The 19,870-nt window shown below is 34.4% G+C and overlaps 1 protein-coding gene across 6 annotated transcripts in view; it reads left to right on the plus strand.

Annotated features, from left to right (window-relative positions):
• Positions 1–19,870, plus strand: part of MARCHF1 (membrane associated ring-CH-type finger 1) — an 892,783-nt gene that overhangs the window by 294,423 nt on the left and 578,490 nt on the right. For all 6 annotated transcript variants that reach the window (XM_086703934.1, XM_086703938.1, XM_086703941.1 and 3 more), the window contains exon 2: positions 1,007–1,083. The gene's annotated coding sequence lies outside the window, so the exon portion shown is untranslated. The remainder of the gene's footprint in view (positions 1–1,006; positions 1,084–19,870) is intronic.

The following is a 19,870-nucleotide window of genomic DNA, read 5'->3' on the forward strand; positions in this document are numbered from 1 at the left end:
GGATGTAAGAGGGAGTGCACCTACCTGGCTTGTTTCTTCTTGATACGCTGCTTAGAATGTCTAAGGATCCATAAGTGAACCTGTTGCTTAGCTTCACACAGTGTTGTTTTGTATATCCTTCAAGTATGTCATATTTTTATTCATCCTCATTATTTGATACGAAATTTATTGTCAAATTGGTTTCCATACAACACCCAGTGCTCATCTTAACCGGTGCCCTCCTCAATGCCCATCACCCACTTTCCCCTCCCTCCCACCCTCCATCAACCCTCATTGTATTTCAGACATTCTGTTGATTTCAGGCTAATCATCATGAAATAACTGTATCAACGTGGGACCAGGTATTCTAGTTGGGAGTTTTTGTTTGTCCTCTGACTTTGGAGTCATTGCTGAGTGTCTTAGCTGCTCAGCCACACATACATGATACAAACAACTTTTTTTTTTGTCTTACAGAAAATAAACCTTCAGTTGACACTCTTAACATACTGAGGTATCTAAATATTTTGGAACTGTTTAGAAATTGATAGAAATTCTTTCTCATGACCTGAATATTGGCACAAATGGCATTAGGAACACTGTGATATTATGGTTTCGTGACTATTTAGATAGGCCTACAATTTGTTTTTTTTTTTTTTTTTTTTTTTTTTTTTTTTTTTTTTTTTTTTTTTAAATTTTTTTTTTCAACGTTTTTTATTTATTTTTGGGACAGAGAGAGACAGAGCATGAACGGGGGAGGGGCAGAGAGAGAGGGAGACACAGAATCGGAAACAGGCTCCAGGCTCTGAGCCATCAGCCCAGAGCCCGACGCGGGGCTCGAACTCACGGACCGCGAGATCGTGACCTGGCTGAAGTCGGACGCTTAACCGACTGCGCCACCCAGGCGCCCCTAGGCCTACAATTTGTACAGTATTTGTGTGGTCGGTCTTCCCATTACACAAACTGAGTTTCCTTATAGTTAATTTTTTTTAAGTTCAGCCTTTAAGTTTATTTAAATTTTCTTTTTCAGGAAATGTACCCAAGACGAATTCTGAGAGAATATACTCAGTTGTCCTGCTGTGATTAAACAAGGCGCTGCTGCATTTTGTAAGTTCATCTATTTTTATCCTCTATAGAGAAGACTTTCTGCTACAGAGAGCCACATGTTTAAGTTGGAATTGGAGTCAGACTTTCTTTAATGGATGGGCTTTAATTGATTTTATTTTTTCAAACTTTATTTTACCCAGATTTTATTCAGTTTCAGTGAATAGCATTTCTTTTTAAAATTAACTCTGTTTCCTTGTATCTATTAGCCACTATTTTAATGACTTGTGATAAGAACTTTATCAGTTGAAGAGCTATATGTAAGAGGCAGGGCTGTGAGTAATACTGATTTGCCTGGGCAAATATATTGGTAATTACAATAGCCTTCATTTCAGCAAACAAATATATTTAATGTTATCTCTACTAACTGCCTTATGTGGCCTCATGAAAGTAACAGAGTACTGATTATCTTTGGGAAACATATTGATTTTATTTTGTTACTAATATAGCTTTTACATTCAAGGATTATAATATTCGTCATGGTAAGATGTGTACTACATAACTTTGATGTACTAGGATCTAATATTTGTGCATTTCATATGGTAAAAAGAAAACCAGCAAAGGCTTCTGTGTGAAGAGTCATGAATGACATTAAATTGAGTGTCTCCTGAACCTTTAAATTTACATTTCTCGTTATCTCAAAGTTAAAATATTTTGCTATTTCAGTTTGTAAAACACAGTGTAAAGCAAATAGTTTCCCCCTTTGTATATAAGCTACCTTCTGGTATTGAGATAAAATAGTCTCTTTGCCTGTAATTAGTTTTCTATGAAAAACCCAGTAGATTGAGAGACTGTAATCCATGCTGTTATTTTTTTTTTGTAACTTTTCCTTTTCCTTTCTTTTGCTTTTCTCTCATGCAGGCTATTTCCACCAAATAAAAGAAAAAAAATATGCTGTATCTCTCTATAATAAATGCAAGGGAGATCAAACAAATGAAAATATATACCTAAAGACTTGTCATCTGTGGCATAGAAGCAGTGCTTTTTCATTGAGGGTGTTTTGTTAACCCAATATGTTTGAACAACTTAATTAGTGTTGAATATGATAACATGAAGACCACACCTAAAGACAGATTTTAGAAACCTGTATAGTAATTTGGAGGGCAGAAACCACTTCAGAAATATCTTGGAGTTTATAGAGCATCACATACAAAAGAGGGAAATTTTGTAAAGACAAATATTCACATAGCTCATGTAAAAAAAATAAAGATGTACAAGGCTAGCACAAAAATCATCTTAAATTCCAATTTTTTCAAACCTGATTCATTTGTAATTATTTTTAGTTTTATTGAGAACAGATTGACATATATCACTATGTAAGATTAAGGTATACAGAATGATTGTTTGATTAACATATATTATGAAATGATTACCACAATAGGATTATTTAACATCCATTATCTCATATAGATAAAATAAAAAGAAAAAAAATTCTTCTTGTGAAGAAAATTCTTAAGATATACTCTCTTAACAACATTCCTGTATATCATACAGCAGTGTTAGCTATAGCAATCATATTGTACATTACATCTCTGTTACTTATTTATCTTATAATTGGAAGTTTATACCTTTTGACCACTTTTCTTTAATTCTACCTCCCCTCAGCCCCTGCCTTAGGTAACCACACATCTTACCTCTTTTTCCATGAGTTAGGTGTTTTGTTTTGTTCTGTTTCTTGAGATTCTGCATTTAAGTGAGATCATACAGTATTTGTCTTTCTCTGTCTGACTTAGCAGTATGCCTTCAAGTTTCATCCATGCTGTCCCAATTAATAGAATTTCCTTGTTTTTTTTTATAGATGAGTAATATTCCATTGTGTGTGTGAAATATATATATTACTTCTTTATCCATTCATCTATTGATAGACACATAGGTTGTTTTCCTTGTCTTCGTATGGTAAATAATGCTGCTGTGAACATGGGAGTGCAGATATCTTTTCAAGTTAAGAGTTTTTGTTTCCTTTAGATGTATTCCCAGAAGTTACTTTTCTGGATCAAATGGTAGTTCTATTTATTGTTAATTCTTATGAGGAAACTTCATACTGTTTTCCATAGTGACTGTACCAAATACTTACATTACGGTCCCACCATCAGTGCACAAGGTTTTCCCTTTTCTACATATGCATGCTAGCATTTATCATCTCATTTCTTAATGCTGTCCATTCTGACAGGCATGAGATATCTCATTGTGGTTTTAATTTGCATTTCTCTAATGGCTAGTGATTTTGAAGCATTTTTTCATATATCTGTTGACCATCTTTTTTGCAAAAATATTTATTCAGTTGCTTTGCCGATTTTTAAATTCTATTTGGGATTTTTTTTTTTTTTTTTTTTTGCTATTGAATTGTAGGAGTTTTTAAAATATTTTTTTGGGTATTCACCCCTCATCAGATATATGGTTTACAAACATTTTTTCCCATTCTATAGTTTGTCTTTTCGTTTTGTTGACACATTTCTTTGTGCAGAAGCTTTTAAGTTTGGTATGGTCCCTTTGTTTATTTTGTATTTTGTTGCTTGTGCTTTAGCTGGAATTTCTAGAAAACTATTGCCAAGACACATGTCAAGGAGCTTTTTTCCTGTTTTCTTCTAGAATTTCTTAATTTCAGGTCTTACATTTAAGTCTTTAATCCATTTCAAGGAAATTTTTGTGAGTGGTGCAAAGTTTGGGTCCAGTTTCATTCTTTTGTATGTGAATATCCAGTTATTTCATCACCACTTATTAAAGAGATTATTTTTTCTACACCAAGTATTCTTGGCTCCCTTGTCAAATATTAGTTGGCCATATATACTCTGGTTTATTCTGGGCTCTGGATTCTGTTCCACTGGTCTCTTTTTGCCTCTTTTTATGCCAGTACCATATTGTTTTAGTTACTATAGCTTTACAGTATAGTTTGAAATTAGGAAGTATGATCCTGTTCTGTTCTTTCTTCTCAGGATTGATTTGGCTATTCAGAGTCTTTTGTGGTTCCATATAAATTTTGAGTGTATTTTTAAAAATTTTCTGTAGGGGCACCTGGGTGGCTCAGTTGGTTAAGCATCTGACTTCAGCTCAGGTCATGATTTGTGGTTCATGAGTTGAGGCCCTGCATCGGGCTCTATGCTAACAGCTCAGAGCCTGGAGCCTGCTTCGGATCCTGTGTCTTCTCCTCTGTCTGCCCCTACCTTGCTCATGCTCTGTCTCTCTCTCTCAAAAAAAAAGTAAATATTGAAAAATTGTTTTTTTAATTTTCTATAAAAAATGCAGTTGTAACCTTGATAGTGATTGTATTGAGTCTATTGATGGCTATTGGTAGTATTGATATTTTAACAATATTCTTCCAATCTATGACCATGGGATACATTTTCATTTATTTGTGTCATCCTGAATTTCTTTCACCAGTGTCTGCAGTTTTCAGAATAGAGATCTTTCACCTCTGTGATGAAACTTCTTAGCTATTTTATTGTTTTTGATGTCATTGTGAATGGGATCAATTTCTTTTTCTTTTTCTTTCAGAAAATTTATTGTTAGTGTACAGAAAAGCTACTGACTTTTGCGTGTTAATTTTGTATCCTGCCACTTTACTGAATTTGTGGATTAGTTTGAACAGTTTTGGTTGTCTTTAGGATTTTCTATATATAATTTATGTCATCTGAAAATAGAATTTTACTTCTTCCTTTCCAATTCTGTTACTGTTATTTTACTTTATTTTATTTTATTTTATTTATTGATTGGTTGATTGATTGCCTGATTGCTTTAGCTAGGACTTACAGTACTATGTTGAGCGGGAGTGGTGATAGTGGGCGCTCTTGTCTTGTTCCTGATGTAAGAGGACAAATTTCAACCTTTCACTATTGAATATGATGTTAGCTGCAGATTTCTCATACATGGCCTTTATTATGTTGAGATTTGTTTCTTATTTCTCTAATCTGTTGTGTTTTATAATGAATGGATATTGAATTTTGTCAAATGCTTTTTCTGTATCTGTTGAGATGATCATATGATTCTTCCATTCTATTAATGTGATGTATTACATTGATTAATTTGCATATGTTTAACCATCTTTGCAGACCATGGATAAATCCCACTCATTAATGGTGAATGATCCTTTTAATGTGCTGCTGAATTTGGTTTGCTGATATTTTGTTGAAAATATTGTAATTTTTATATCTAGATCCATCAGGGATATTGGCCTATAGTTTTCTTTTCTAGAGTATCTGAATCTGGCTTTGGCATAAGAAAGTACTGGCTTTAAAATGAGTTTGGAAGTTTTTCCTTCTCTTCCCTTATTTTGAATACTGAAAATAATTGGTGTAATACTTCATCAAATATTTGGTAAAATTCAGCAGTGAAGCCATCTGGTCCAGGGTTTTTCTTTGTTGGGAGATTTTTAGTTAGTGATTCAGTTTCTTTAATAGGAATTGATCTGTTCAGATTCTCTATTTTTTCCTTATACAGTCTTGGTAGGGTGTATGTTTCTATGAATTTTTCCATTTCTTCCAGGTTGTCCAGTTTGTAGGTGTGTAATTGTTGATAGTAGACCTTTATGCTTTTTTGTATTTCTGTGAGCTCAGTTATCTGTATTAATATTTTTCTCCATGAAAACCATGAAGTTTTTACCCTAAAACACTGCATTTAATAAAAATTATCAGTTGCCTTTTTTTTACTAAATAAAGATTTATCTGTGTATCTTATCTCTTAAAATCCATTTTTTGATCATTGAGTAGCAGTAGTATTCAATGAGTATACAATTTTTATTAATAGAAAACATTTGCTAAATATTTACAGTGTATCAAACCCTATTCATGAAAGATGGCAAAAAAATTGGTGTTCAATATGATCTGTGTAGTTTTATCAGTTTTATCAGTGGTGAATATGCCTTTTCTATTAGGTTTTTATAGAAGTTTCCTGTTCCCACATTACTACATCAGTTCCTACACATCTAAGAAATACAATTTAGAAACCATGGAGGTCTTATTAGACCTTAGACTTGTAAAATGCAAGAAATATTTTTAAGAGCCAGGAACAAATATATTTTTGCTTTTGGTAACGCTCCTCTTTATTACTCTGAGCGTTTGTGGTGTATTCATCTAAAGAAAAATCTGGAATATATGGAGAAAGTCAAAGAGAAAAATAAAAACTGTGGTCACAGATTTTCAGTAATAGTGTCTCTCTGATAAAAAAAATTTAAGGAAGTAGAATAATTCATTTAAGGGGCGCCTGGGTGGCTCAGTTGGTTAAGCATCCGATTTCGGCTCAGGTCATGATCTTGCGGTCTGTGAGTTCGAGCCCCGCGTCAGGCTCTGTGCTGACAGCCCAGAGTCTGGAGCCTGTTTCAGATTCTGTGTCTCCCTCTCTCTCTGACCCTCCCCCATTCATGCTCTGTCTTTCTCTGTCTCAAAAATAAATAAATGTTAGAAAAAAAATTTAAAAAGAATAATTCATTTAAAAAAGAAAATGATGAAATAATTGAATATTATTATTCTTTATGTGTATGAAAAGAGCTCATGGGAAAGGTGGACAGTTCTATATTTTGTAGAAATTAAAAAAAAAAAAACCAAGGATCATAACCCTGGACTGTTACCAGTATAGATTTCTATGCTGCGAGAATTTTTAAGCACTAGAATACTTACAGGTAGATGTTTGAAAATCCCTTATTTTGAAATATCTCTTAAAGCAAAATGTATCCCATCTTTGAAGGACTATCTGAGAGAAAAAGTGCTAATTACAACATGAAACCTTCTAAATCTAGGATTAAATGATCATAAATTAGTTACTGTTTTACCTTCTGTAATAACTCATTAACTTCAATCGACATTGGCTTTGATTTTCTGAGACCATACAGAGGAGGAAGTTAACTGCTTTAATAAAATATCTCTTGCTCAGCGATGGTCCCAGTTGAATAACTATTTAGTCCCTAATGGAGAATTAGTATAGTTTTCTCTACGGGTTTAAAGGATGATCAAAGTAGATCCTTTGCCTGTGGCATGAAATCTTTCCTATAGCTAGAGTAAGTTCATCTGTCTGGAATTCATCTAAACAAATGTTTTTTTAATGAGCACATTAAAAAAAAACAGCTATCTTTTTGGTGTCCAATCTTGCTTTTCCCTTAAGAGAGGATTATACTTCACAGGTAATACCTATATACTGTATTACAACTCTCGGACCTCCCACAACATTTTAAGGCTATGTTTTGTAGGCCACATACATATTAAAAAAGATGTAGAAAACAAGCAATCACTGAACGAACGAAGTGCAAAATGAAGTGTTGCTGTTATTCAGAGAATAAGTCTAATTAAAATTGGGTTAAAATCTATTGGAAAAACCTAGATGGATAATAGATGGCTGATATCAAAGAATAGAGTAAGAACATTCTTAAGAATTTACTTAAGATAGAGGTCCCAGATTTAAAGGCATTGGAAAGAGAATTTTATGAAATGAGTAGGAGGAAGCAAAGCTAAGTAGGTAAGATTGATTGAAACCATGAAAAGTCTTAATTCCATGCTGTGAAGCCTATACTTCATTCAATGGGAGAGGCAGTGATGAGAAACATTTCAATGAAATTCTTTTCTGTTAATTCCTAACAATTGATGTGGAGCGAAAGGGTGGAAAAAAAAATCAAAGATGATGCCATAGTTCTAACTCTTAAAAACTGGAAAAATAGACAATGAATGGAAATATGAAAATTAATGAGGTAGGGTGGAGGGGGCAGTTTGTATGAATGATGCAATTTTTGAAATATTCTGAACTGACTTTCCAAAAGTTTCTTATCTCAACTTATATTTTCATCTCAAACCCATTTTTTATCATTGTCATTTAAAAAAAATTTTAAGGTTTATTTATTTTTGATATAGAGAGACAGAATGTGAGCAAGGTAGGGGCAGAGAGAGAGGGAGACACAGAATCCAAAGCAGGCTCCAGGCTCTGAGCTGACAGCACGGAGCCTGTTGTGGGGCTCAAACTCATGAACTGTGAGATCCTGACCTGAGCTGATGGCAGATACTCAACGGACTGAGCCACCCAGGCACCCCTTATAACTGGCATTCTTGACAGTAAAACAAATGGGTCATTTGTATTCATTTTTGTCTTACATTGTCACTATACCTCTAGTTTATCCAAAACTGAATTTTTAAGTGAAAAAACTTAGGAGTTCTTGAAGTGTTGAAAAAAAATGCTCATTTTGTGGTAATTTTTACCCACATAAAGCCCAGAATCGACATTCAGGAATAATTATTTGATTCATACATCAGTTTGTTTTGTACCTGTGGACATTTTATAGCAGCAAAATGGATTTGATTCTTTGCTTCACTTACAAAATTCTTTTTACTTCCTAAAAGACAGAGTCACTTTGTAAGAAAGAGGTAACTATGAGGTTGTAGCCTAGACATTTGATTTGTTGGTTTGCTCATTCCATGATAGGCATCTATTTATGATGTGGCCAAGAGTAACTTCGATATTGTTGAAGAAGATAAAATGATACTTACCCTGAAGTTAAAAAAAACAAACTTATTTAGCTATTTAAGCAGTATTTCTAAAACTCTGCATTGAGTATATGAGAATAGTACAGATGGCATAGAAACCTTATGAAGTTGGCATAGAATAATAAAAATTAACTTAATATTTCCCTAAGTGCCAGTGAAGAATAATGTAGAATAAAAATGTTTAGTATTAACTTTTAAAGCAGATTATGGGGGCGCCTGGGTGGTGCAGTCGGTTAAGCGTCCGACTTCAGCCAGGTCACGATCTCGCGGTCCGGGAGTTCGAGCCCCGCGTCAGGTTCTGGGCTGATGGCTCAGAGCCTGGAGCCTGTTTCCGATTCTGTGTCTCCCTCTCTCTCTGCCCCTCCCCCGTTCATGCTCTGTGTCTCTCTGTCCCAAAAATAAATAAACGTTGAAAAAAAAAAATAAAGCAGATTATGTAGATCAGAAAGATTTGTTCATGTGGACTCATTTGGGGCTCTAGCCACCAGTTGTGATAGACTAGAATTAAAACAATGATTTCAGCAATGCAAACTAATATTTTATATTCCATTTTTAGATATACTTTTACCATTTTGTTTTTAACATACATCATGATGTACTTTTTAATGTTGTTACATGTTACCTAATCTAAAAGTAAGCTGTGGTAATTGACAAAAAAAATGTAGACTCTGAGCTGAAAACCAGTGATATATGATGCATGGGTTAGTTAAGCTGGGTACACAACTGGACAGGAGATTGTGTATATCAAAACCAGCCAAACAACCAGATAGACATATGTGATGGGAAAACTATAGCTTCTCAGTATATATTTGAATTTGTTATATTTATAAATGAAAGGATAGAAGTTCAAGAGAACTCATGTGTTGTGAGGATGCTTATATATATGAATAACATAATGGCCTGTATTTCCAATAGAAATTTTGGAAAATATAAGAAAGATCTTCCACATATGATCAACCTTTGGTAGACACCCTGAGCAAAACTTAATGCAATTACCTGAAGAAGCAAAGTAATTATAGCAGCTTTCGGATTACTTGGAAACACAGGGAAGAAGCCTGAAAAATCTTGAAGAAATAAATATATGGCAGCTTATTCCTTAGACAATTGTCTTGAATACTGTCTTTAGCAGGTTTAAGGTAGGAGTTTTATGGCAGACAACTCATAAATGAGATTTTAGTGAGTATCAGAAGGGCAGGAGTTTTTAATTCCTGACTGAAAAAGCACCTCTAATGTTAGAGGTATCAACTGTGTTGAAAATAAAGATAGTTCATTGTGAAAGTTCAAGTTTATGCATTCATTCATTTAGGCAACATATAAGCTTATTTAGCATATATTGCTGGCCATTCTGTTTATCATCAAAAGTGGAGGTATCTGTGTGCAAGATGAACATTTTGTCAGGAAGAAAAACTCTAAATGCTTAAAATGGGTGCTAAGAGGACATCTAGAAGTTCTTTATGACTTTGTCTTAAAAATGTGGGCGAAGATCTTGAAGACACACATCAACACAGTAAAACTGTAAGTTTACCCTTTTAATGAATTTAGGCTAATTGAAGCTCCATTGTGATGAATTTGTTAGGTAAACACAGTTTTCTAGCAGCGTGATGGAAAATATGCACATTCCCCCTGCTCTTTCTTTCTTTATCTGTGTTCTGCACTGGGGATTTATGGCACATTTGTTACTTGGAGTAGAGCTCTTAACACCCCTAAATGGGAAAAAATTACTCTGTAACATCTGTACAAGTGCAAAAATTAGAAGTCTTTAAGAGGAAAATTCACAGTTTCTTTTCAGTGAGAGATTTGTGTATAGAATAGAGATCGATATGGTGAGCATCAGTTCTAAAAATAACAAATTTTTATCCATTATTCCTTCTCACGAGCTATGGCAGTTATTCTTGCTGTTAGCAGAAAAGTGCTTTACTTCTTTTTCTTTGTCCATAATTACTATCAATTGCATCCTTGGGCATCGATGATACAAACCATTACAAAATTTAAAAGCCTTAGGTTCTCCATTTTTATCTCTTTTGAAAAGTTTATACACACACGCACGCACACATGCACACTCTCACAATTTCTTGACATTATAATCTCAGACAATATTGATGAAATTTCCTTTGAATTATTTCTTTATTAAAAAAGATTTTTTTTAACGGTGGCAAACTCTGATTTATTTTCTTATCATAATTAACAGCTGTGCCTTTCTATTTCATTTGTGTTAAGTTTCACATTAATTAATTTACCTTTTGCCTTGCTCTGAACTTGATATTGAAAAAAGTTTATGCATCATTGATTCTTACTATGCCTCAGATAATTGATCCTGTTATAATGGCTTATAAAATACACATCTGAGAAAATAAGAAACTTTTCCAAGAAATAGAATTTATCTTAAACTGATTTTGTTTCAGTGAGGTAGTTATCAATACGGAAGTTGTTTTGACAAGAAATCTAGAAAATTACAGAAATTGAAAAAAGTGTTTTAAACACTGACAGACAGTATTGCTGCATATAACCTCAGGTCTCCCTAACACTAAGCATTCTAAAATTCTGGCTTTATATTACTAAGTAAATGAAAATGAGCTCCTTGCAATTTTTATGGTAGCAGAGTAACACATAAATATCAATCTGCTGAGATGGTCTGATTTCTAGACTATTATTTCACCTTTTGTTAACCTCTGAGTCTTCTGTCGCTTCAGCAACATGTACACATTGGACCTTTTATTTATGCTGCTGAGAATACTGGTTTCAAACTCTACTGTATTTTGAGGAGACTGCATCAAAGCTTTGTTGGTGACAAATGCAGGCATTTGTGTTTTGAGGATTCTACACACAAATCCAGCACTGGTCACATTTTGAATACTGAATCTGCAAAAGAGAATAATTACTGCTTCATGGTGGTGGAGAAAATTTTACATTTGGAACCAAAAGGGGAAAAATTGGGCCATTTTACATGGACTTTTCCTATGGTTGGAGCGGTTCCTCAGTGTTCTTAGTCCAAAGGTGACATGTTCATGTATCTAAATGTATTATTGTGTTCGTGGTCAGATGACAGCAACATAAGTGCTCAGCCTCAACCATTGCACAAAAATAGTGCAAAGAAAATTTTGCATCACATTCAAGTCTTGATCTAGGTATGTCTCTCTTCTATGCTTGAGAAATCTTCATTTTTTCTTAAAATGACTGAGAACATGTCCCTATATATTAGTGGTGATGTCCTGTCACTTGTGTTATGACCCAGTAAATTACATAAATTCTTTAAATGCCAATCCTAGAGTAAGACTGAAGTATAAGACTGAATATTACATCATGGGATATGACTCAAGTGTATTATGAACTCTGGTAGGAGTGGAATTAAATTATCCCCTTGAATTGACTCATGACATTTAGTATTGCTCTTTAATAATTCTTTCTCCCTGCTTTGAAAGTAACATTTCCTAGTAATATTTTCTTTTCTGTGTTTCTTTTTTTTTCCCTTAGGTTCCAATTTTAGGATTGTCTTCCTAATATACTTGGTCTGGAGCAATTAGATATGTGATAACCCAAATAAAAATATGTGATTATATTATTTTATTATGAATTTAACCTACATATATTTTAATAACCAGAAAAGGTCAGCCAATACTTACTTTTGAAATTAGAATAAATGTTAGCTAATTTAATGGCTGTATAATTATTGTATAATGGTAATATAAAAATCTGTTTAAAAATTTTTTTAATGTTTATTTATTTTTGAGAGAGAGAGAGAGTGAGCATGACGGAGGTGGGGGGCAGAGAGAGAGGGAGACACAGAATCCGAAGCAGGCTCCAGGATCTGAGCTGTCAGCACAGAGCCCAATGAGGGGCTTGAACCCACAAACCATGAGATGATGACCTGAGCCAAAGTTGGATGCTTAACAGACTGAGCCACTCAGGCACCCCATATGAGACTCTGTTTTAAAACAGGGTTCCTTAATATAATTTTTGTGCTGTATCAATATTCAGTCAGAAGCTGAAAAATTAAGGTGTGTGTGTGTGTGTGTGTGTGTGTTTTGTTATAAGAGCTTTTTATAAAGGTTTATATAATTGTAGGAGCTGGTAAGATATCTGTAAGGCTGCCATCTTTGCATGTGATACTAGAGTTGGAAATCCTGAGAAACAGGACAGGCAGTTGAGCAGAGAAGATGGATGTTAAGTGGCAAAGAGCAAGTTACAACTCACAAACGTTTGCTGAAAACAAAGAAAATGGGTTGGAACTCATGTCACTTCTTACTTTTCACTGCTTTCCACCTTGATGATATTGATGTCATATAGCGGGTGCCCATCATCACAAAGCTCAACACATATATGGCCCAAGAGGAGCTGAAGGAGGGTTCAGGGAAAGGTAGCATGGTTGCAAGCTCAGATTGTGTGTCATACCAATAAAGTGAGGTAAAAATTTGCAGCGAGCATGATCTACAGAGGCACCTGATGACTCTGCTCTGACCTTCCCAATAAAAAGCAATATGGCTGCTGCTTCACTTGTGCCCACAAATCTCACTAAATGTCTCTGTGGCCCAAACGAACTGGAATCCTACAGGGTAGGGGATTCTGAGAAATGCTATTCATCTTAGCTCAGCGGATATATTACAGAGCCACCAAAGGGCCATGAGTCCATTTGGAAGTCTGAAGAAGTTTATACATCCCCTTTCCGAATACTGTTTTTAATATTTTAAATGCACTAAACTAACTGCAGAAAGTTACCCAGAGATTCAGTTATATTAAAATAGTTATCTAAGGCATCTGGGTGGCCCTGTTGGTTAAGCATCTGACTTTTGATTTCAGCTCAGGTCCTGATCTCATGGTCATAATCTCACGGTCCTGTTGGGCTCTGAGCTGGGCATTGAGCCTGCTTAAGAGTCTCTCTCTCCCTCTCCCTCTCCCCTTCTCTGGCTCACACTCATGCATGCTCTCTCTCAAAAAAATAAAATAGTTATCAAAATGTGAAAAATGAAATTTGTGATATAGTAATTGATAGGCTTTGTAATATACTAAATAACAAGATTCAAGAAAATATTTTATGTTTATAACAGTAGTAATTTTGAAGCTGTGGTGAGTGTAGGTCATGCTTTATGATATTTGTAACAAAATGTGATATGAAAATAGTTTCTTTGATGAAACGTTTATAAATATTGCTAATCCTACTGTGATTTGTTGAGTAAAGTCATATTTCAAGAAATGGTAAATTGTCAGCTAGAGGTTAGTGAAAATAAAGATACAACTTTTCTTTTCCTAATTCACATGTATAGATTGTCTGAAGTTTATTCATGGACCCCATTGATAGGAACTGTAAATCCTAGGAGAGAACCCCTCCTTTGGAATCAAAAACTCCTTTGGTGAAAGATCTTTACTGATACTTATTTTTTAAAGTTTTTTATGTATTTTGAAGGGGGGAGAGAGAGAGAGAGAGAGAGAGAGCAAGCAGGGGAGGAGCAGAGAGAGGGAGAGAGATAATCCCAAGCAGGCTCCGCACTGTTAGCAGCGAGCCCGACACAGGGCTCGAACTCAGGAACTGTGAGATCATGACCTGAGCCTAAGTCAAGAGTCAGATGCTTAACTGACTGAGCCACCCAGGAGCCTCCAGATAGTTATTTTTTAAGGTAATAAGTTCAAAGAAACATTTCTGAGGCTAGAAGCCCTGTTGTGAGGTAACACATGCTAAATAGTGTCTGTGGTATAATAAGCTTCACATTTTTTTACATGTCTATAGTTACGGAGTCTTAATTATAACAAGGAGCATTTCAGTAGGACTCCGAGAAAAGTAAAATTAACATTACCACAAAAATTGGCATGCTAAGTTGTTAGTAGGCTCCCTGGGGTTTTCCTTCTTGATATGATTTCAATGATTCCTTCATAGTTTAGACATAGTAAAATAGCACCATTTGGGCATCTGTGTATGACAGTAACTAAATATTTTTAAATGGATTTCAATCTGTATTTTACTTATAGGGAAAAATTTCTTTTTGCCTACCATAAGATTGCACAGTTTATTAAATGGATATCACTATGTGGATACAAAGGGAAATATTCAATGTTAGTATAGAATATAAAAGTTCTATCACATTCTGTTTTTAAATTGTGTTTTCCCTAACTTCGGCCCTTTGTTACTCTGTATTCAGCCTTATTTGTTCTTGCTTATAGTCCTTAAGAAAAGAAGGACTTTGGAGGAAAAATTGTAATTTTCTGTTTCTTTTCTTTTTTCTTTGGTAAATTTGACATTATGTTGTGTAAATTTATTTATTTATTTTTTTACTCTGTAAATTTAAGGTGTAAAGCCTGTTATGCATTTATATATTGTAATATGATTGCCATCAAAGCAGGATTTATAATATTGCATCATTATTGTACAATATTATTGTCTCTATTCATTATACCGTGCATTAGATCTCTATGGCTTATTTACTGCTCATTTTAAGTCTGTACCCTTAAATGCAATTAATCTTATCTACCCTCCTCCCCCACTCCCTGGTAACTACTACTGTACTCTGGTTTTTAGGAGATTTGGCTTTTCAATTAATTAATTAATTATTTAAAAAAATTTTTACTGAGGTATAGTTGACATATAACATTGTATTAGTTTCAAGTTTACAACAAAGTGATTTGACATTTATATGCATTATGAAAAGATCACCACAATAATTGTAGTTATCATCTGTCACCATACAAAGTTATTACAATTTTATTAACCATATTCCCTATGCTATATTTTACCTCACAGTGACTTATTTCTTTTGTAACAGGACATTTGCACCTCTTATTCTTTATATCACAGTGACTTATTTCTTTTATAACTGGACACTTGTACCCCTTATTCTCTTAATCTGTTTCACCCATGCCCTCTGTACTCCTCTGCTTTGGGAGCCACCAGTTTGTTACCTTCATTCCTGAGTCTGTTTCTCTTTTATTGTGTTTGTTCATTTGTTTTGTCTTTTAGATTTCACATGTAAGTGAAATCATATGTTATTTGTCTTTTTCCATCTGACTTATTTCACTTAGTATAATACCCTCTTGGTCCATCCAAGTGATTACAGATGTTGAGATTTCATTATTTATTATGGCTCAGTAACATTCCATGGTGTGTGTGAGTGTGTGTGTGTGTGTGTTTGTGTATGTGTGTAATGGATTGTTGGATTATAGGGTATTTAAAATTCTTGGATTATATGGTATTTATTTTTAATTTTTGAGGAATCTCTGTATTGATTTCCATGGTCGCTACATTAATTCACATTCCCTCCAACATTGTACGAGGGTTCCCTTTACTCCACATGCCAACACTTGTTATTTCTTGTCTTGTTGATACTAGCCATTATGGCAGGTATGTAGTGATATCTCATGGTAGTTTCCCTAATGATTAGTGATGTTGAACATGTTTTTATGTACATGTTGCCCAACTGTATGTATTCTTTAGAAAAGTGTCTATTAGGTCCTCTGCCAATTTTTAATTGGATTATTTGCGTTTTCTTGGTGTTGAGTTATATGAGTTCATTATAGATTTTGGACATAAACCTCTTGTCAGATACAGTATTTGCAAATGTCTTCTATTCAGTAGGTTGCCTTTTAGTATTGTTGATGTTTTCCTTCACTGTGCAAAAGGTTTTTAGTTTTATGTAGTTCCAGTTGTTTATTTTTGCTTTTGTTTCTCTTGTCTGAGGAGACAGATCAAAAGAATATTGCTAATAAGATCGTTATCAAGATTTTGCTGCCTCTTTCTTCTTTTAGGATTTTTACACTTTTAGGTCATATATTTTGGTCTTAAATCCATTTTGAATTTATTTTTGTATATGGTATAAGAAAGTAGCTCAATCTCTTCTTTCTTTTCCTGTTTCTTTCCTTCTTTCCTTCCTTCTTTCCTTCCCTCTTTCTTTTCTTTTTTTTTCTTTTTCCGACGTTTATTTTTTTTGGGACAGAGAGAGACAGAGCATGAACGGGGGAGGGGCAGAGAGAGAGGGAGACACAGAATCAGAAACAGGCTCCAGGCTCTGAGCCATCAGCCCAGAGCCTGACTCGGGGCTCGAACTCACTGACCCCGAGATCGTGACCTGGCTGAAGTCGGACGCTTAACCGACTGTGCCACCCAGGCGCCCCTCCCTCTTTCTTTTCTATTCTTTTGTTTTCTTTCTTTTCTTTTTCTTTCTCTTTTCTTTTCTTTTCTCTTCTTTCCATGTAGCTGTCTAATTTTCCCAACAAAATTTATTGAAGAGCCCCCATTGCATATTTTTGCCTCCTTTGTTGTAGATTAATTAACCATATAATCATAGAGTTATTTCTGGGCCCTCCATTTTGTTCTATTGACCTATGTGTCTATTTTTGTTCCAGTACCATGCTATTTTGATTAATGCAGATTTTTGGTATAGTTTGAAATCAGGGGGTATGTCATCTCCAGGTTTGTTCTTCCTAAAGCTGGCTTTGGCAGTTTGGGGTCTTTTATGGTTCCTTACAAATTTCAGGATTATTTGTTTTAGTTCTTTGAAAAATGTCATTGATATTTTGATAAAGATAGCACTGAATCTATAGACTGCTTTGGATAGTATGGACATTTTAACAGTATTGATTCTTCCAATCCATGAGCATGGAATATGTTTCCATTTCTTTGTGGCATCTTTAATTTCTTTCATTGTTGTCTTATCGTGTTCAGAGTACAAGTGATTGAATTTATTTCTAGATATTTTATTCTTTTGATGCATAAAGAATTGTTTTCTTTAAACATAAATTGTGATTGTTTTCATAAATTGTGATTGTTTTCTTAATTTATCTGATAGTTTATTAGTGAATAGAAACACAATAGATTACTATACATTAAGTTTTTATTCTGCCATATTACTGAATTTTGTTCATTAGTTTCAATGACTGAGAAACCAAAAATAACAAAAACTATGTTTATTTTGTGGGGAGGTTTTAGGGTTTTCTATATTTACTATCATGCCATCTGCAAATTGTGACAATTTTACTTCTTACTTACCAATTTTGATCCCTTTCATTTCTTTTTCTGGTCTTTTTGCTGTGGCTGTGCTTTCCAGTACTGTGTTGAATAAAAGTGGTGAGTGAGAATCCTTGTCTTGTTCCTAATGTTAGAGGGAAAGCTTTCAGCTTTTCATTATTGAATGTGATGTTAGCTTTGGGTCTATCTTACATGTTATTTATTATGTTGAGGTATGTTCCCTCTATACCCATTATGTTGACAGTTTTTTTTTTTTTTAATCACAAACGGGTGTTGAATTATGTCAAGTGTTTTTTCTGCACTTGAGATGATTATGTGATTTTTATCCTTTTTAAATGTGTTTATCATGTTGGTTGATTTGTGGATATATTTTTTCAATGTTTATTTATTTATTTTTAGGGCACCTGGGTGGCTCAGTCAGTTAAGCATCCACCTTTGGTTCAGGTCATTATCTCATGGTTTGTAGATTCATTATCTCATGGTTTATAGGTTCGATCCCTGCATTGGGATGTGTGCTGACAGCTCAGAGCCTGGAGCCTGATTCGGATTCTGTCTCCCTCTCTTTCTACCCCTCCCCCACTTGTACTCTGTCTCCATCTCTAAAAATGAATAAGTGTTAAAATGTCTAATTATTTATTTTTGACTGAATGAGATGGCGGGGGGGAGAGAGAAAGAAACAGAGAGACCATGAGCATGGGAGGGGCAGAAAGAGAGGGAGATAGAGAATTCCAAGCAAGTTCCACACTGTCAGCACAGAGCCCAACATGGGGCTGGAGCTGATTAACTGTGAGGTCATGACCTGAGCTGAAATCAAGAGTCAGATGCTTAACAGACTGAGTCACCCAGGTGCCCCTGATTTGTGGATATTGAAACACCTTTCATCCCTGGAATAAATCCCAGTTGATCATGATGTATAACCATTTAAGTGTATTTTTAAATTCAGTTTGCTAATATTTTGTTGATTTTTGAATCTGTGTTCATCAGGGATTTGGGCCTGTAATTTTTGTGTGTGTATGTGGTGTCTTTGTCTGGTTTGGTATCAGGGTAATGCTGCCCTCAACAATGAATTTGAAAGCATTTCTTCCTCCGATATTTTGGAATATTCTCAGAAGGATAGATGTTAACTCTTCTTTAAAAGTTTGTGGAATTCACCTGTGAAGGTGTATGGTTTTGGATTATTTGTGGGGCGTATTTGATTACCGATTTAAGTTTATTACTATTTATTGGTCTGTTTAGAGATTTCGTTTTTTCCTGATCCAGTCTTAAAAGAATGTATGTTTCTAGGAATTTATCCATTTCTTCTAGGTTGTCCAATTTGTTGGTATACTAATATCAATTAGTATAGATTGTAGAGATTGTAATAATCTCTTACAATCCCTTGTGTTCTTGTGGTGTCAGCTGCAACTTGTCTCATTCTGATTTTATTTATTTGGCCTTTTGTCTCTCTTTTTAATGAGTCTGGCTAAAGGTTTATCAATTTTTGTCTTTTCAAGGAAGCAGCTCTTAATTTCATTGATCTTTCCCATTTTTTAAGTCTCTGTTTCATTTATTTCTGCTCTGGTTTTTGTTATTTTCTTCCTTCTACTAACTTCGGGCTTCATTTGTTCTTTTTCTTACCCTTTGGTTTGTTTGGTTGTTTCCCTTTACGTTTGTTTGCTTGTTTGTTTATTTTTAGTTCTCTGAGATAGGACTATAGAGCTGTAAACTTGCCTCTTAAAACTGCTTTTGCTATGTCCAGTTGGTTTTGATGTGGTGTTGTGGTTCCATTTTAATTTTTTTCTAGGTATTTTTTAAATTTCCTCTTTCATTTCTTTGTTGACCCATTGGCTGTTCAGTGACTTGTTCAATCTCCATTTATTTGTGATTTTTCCAGGTTTCTTCCTAAAATTGGTTTCTAGTTTCATATCATTTGAGGTTGAAAAGATGCTTGATATGATTTCAGTCTTTTAAATTTATTGAGGCTCGTTTTGTGGCCAAATATATGATCTATCCTGGAGAATGTTCCATGTGTACTAGAGAGGAATGTGTATGCTGCTTTTGGATGGAATGTTCTATATATATTAAGTCCATCTGGTCTAAAGTGTCATTTAAGTGTGATATTTCCTTACTGATTTTCTATCTGGAGGACATATCCATTGATACAAGTGGCATGTTAAAGTCCCCTACCATTATTGTATTACTGTCATTTTCTTTCTTTATTCCTGATAATATTTTTAAAATTTATTTAAATCCAAGTTAGTTAACATATAGTGTAATAATGGTTTCAGGAGTAGAATTTGTCACTTCCATATAACACCCAGTGCTCATCCCGACAAGGGTCCTCCTTAATGTCCTTCACCCATTTAACCCATCCCCTGACCCATCCTTCTCTGTTTTTATCTTATTT

The sequence above is a fragment of the Puma concolor genome, chromosome B1 (assembly GCF_028749965.1).
Source record: "Puma concolor isolate L17-30 chromosome B1, mPumCon1.1.hap2, whole genome shotgun sequence".
NCBI lineage: Eukaryota > Metazoa > Chordata > Mammalia > Carnivora > Felidae > Puma > Puma concolor.